The following is a 2,478-nucleotide window of genomic DNA, read 5'->3' as shown; positions in this document are numbered from 1 at the left end:
AGCCCTAAGGTGTATTGCTTCAGGTAGGTGTTATTGTTAGCTATACCTTCACCCCACTTACTAAGCCATTTCAACTAACATCAAGTTCATAATTTACAATGAGATAGAAGCCTAACCAGGATGGGACAGAATGTTCCACGTTAGAAAGGGACAGCATGGCCCCTCAATGAGGTCTCCTGTGGAGCACCTGTGCACCAATGTACAAGTCTAAGGGTTTCTTCTGGCACACCTGAATGTGACTCTTGGATCCCCTGACTGTGCCTGGGTTAGTCTCCTAATTCTAGTGGTGTGCCATTTTGTTAGGAGGTTGAGCCAAGCTTTCAGGCTCCCCTCTTGTATATTTCAGCATGTGAGGTTCAGGAGTCAACCTATCTGATGGTTGGAAACACTTGGTTCAAGGAGGACCCGCAATTCCAGCATAAATGGTCCTTCATCTAATGCAGAGACTGCTTTCATTCCAGGGATGGTGAATCCTAGAAGATCATGACCAAGATGCAGCTGTCTTAAGTGGCTTCCTCTGAGAGTTTATTCCCAGTGAGGAGCCACCTGGCTACTACTTGCTTTTAATCACATTTCTAACAGTTGCTCCATTTCTTCCAAAGGCTGTTGCAAAATCATTACATAGGGTTCACTGTTCCAGGACCAGGCTCTCTCTTCTTCCATCTTCGAATTAACTTTTAAGACCATGTAGTTTTTGGCAATTTTGTTAAAAGGATTCAACTCAACTTGCAAAGTTTCTAATAGCAACACAGTGTCCATGTGATCCATGGTGAATTCTTGTTGTGATGCCAGGGTCTCATTGCTGAGAACTAGGTGAGGTCCTCCTTCTCCAAAATCCCAAACAGCTGTCCTGAAATTTCTCCTGCAGCTCCACCTTTTGGTTCAGGTCTTTCAGTTCTTTCTGAGTTTTAGTCAAATTCTGGTGCAAGTACTGACTAGGGACCTCCAAGAACTCTTCTTATTCTTGAGTTCTTCCTCTGATTTCTGCTTCCTCACTGGTTTTCTTCCTGATGTTGATGTCTGAAATTTTCACACACTCATTCTCTCATGTTATTTTGGGCCTTTTTGTAGCCATATGTGAACCACCTAAATGAGGAAATCGGGAAACATCAGTTTTTTGGACTTCACAGGTAGTAGACTCTTAGAAATGGCTCAAGTTTGTGTGTCAGTGGCCTGGATGGATACCTAGCACTGTTTGAAGCCTGCTAGTCATCTTAACCAGGCAGCACATCTTAACCAGGTGCCTACTGCGCTTGCCTTCAAGATGCTCAGCAGCAACTGTCACCAAACTTACCTATCTTGATCATTTCAGTGATCATCCTTGATCTTTGACGTACAGTTGGCCAATGTGAAACACAAACCAGGCACTGGAGGGCAGTGGAGGGAACTGAGACTGGAGTGTTTATTTCCCCAGTTTTCTTTCTTGAAGGCCTCAGATCCTGTCAGATGGCCTCTGTATGCAGCTCCCCTCTGGGTTTTCATAACTGCTCCCTCCCTTAGCCTTCTGGGCTTTGGAGGTGGTAGCACTAGGCAACAGCTCCCTGCCGTTGCTAGTCCTGGGTGCTTCCTGAACACGGCTCACATTTTGGTAAGTTAGCATGGCTCATTTTGAGTGTGAAGTTTGTTTATTCCTGGGACCTTGACTGATACAGGTATATATCACCTTAGTGATGTCATAGTTAATGTTCTGGTGTTGCACCCATTAATGATGTTTTTACTGTTTTAGATGATTTTGGTCTCTTTTTCTCCCCCTAAGGACTCCCTATGTATAACTTTCAAAAAGGTTAGTTTATCATCTTTCACCTACCTTTTGCCTTACTGCTTGCTCTCTGAATGTCATTTTTACCCCCCTCAAATGGAGTCTGGAAGAACAGGGAAAGCTTGTCTCCATTATTATTTTCTAGGATTGAGCTTCTTAGGTCTCCAGAGTCTCTATTCTTGTATTAGCATTTCTTTGCAAAACAGTCTGTTGGATTGTCTTGAGAAAACAATGCACATTTGCTAACCACCTGGGGAAAAATTATTACTTTTCCAAAAAGGAAGGGAATAATGAAAATATGTTCAGTAAATAACAGTAAGGATAATAAAGGGGGGAAATGGCAAAAGATTCAGAATCAAGGTCAGTTTCCTCCGTTGTTGGATTACAGCAAGCATTTAATGGTAATAAAATCTTTTCCTGTATAATACATTTTATATTAAAACTGCAGTCATTTAAATGAGGGATTTTATGTCTGCACAGTCTTTATTGAGCATGAAGGATTAAAAAAATGCTTTTGGTTTTTTTTTTTCTTAACTTTTTTTTTTTTTTTTTTTTTTGAGGTTTGAGAAGCCCCTCCATGCAGCCTAGGCTTCCAGAAAAGAAGATGCAGAGGTGGGGATGGCCATGGTGGCTTGAGAAATTCCTCACTTAATGTGATTTAACCTTGAACTCCTGTTGTTCTGGGCCTCCGTGTCTCCTGAATAAACAGTAAATCTTCC

General features: G+C 42.0%; 1 pseudogene; it reads right to left on the bottom strand.

The window, feature by feature from the left end:
• Nucleotides 1-567: 567 nt before the first annotated feature.
• On the bottom strand, nt 568-1,840 carry LOC119258507 (small kinetochore-associated protein-like; annotated as a pseudogene).
• Between the last annotated feature and the right edge of the window lie 638 nt (nt 1,841-2,478).

This window comes from Talpa occidentalis, unplaced genomic scaffold (genome assembly GCF_014898055.3).
Source record: "Talpa occidentalis isolate TD23 unplaced genomic scaffold, MPIMG_talOcc4v2.1 talOcc4.5, whole genome shotgun sequence".
Taxonomy (NCBI): Eukaryota; Metazoa; Chordata; class Mammalia; order Eulipotyphla; family Talpidae; genus Talpa; species Talpa occidentalis.
Note: the sequence above shows the minus strand (reverse complement) of the source record. Positions and strands in the feature narration are given on the sequence as shown.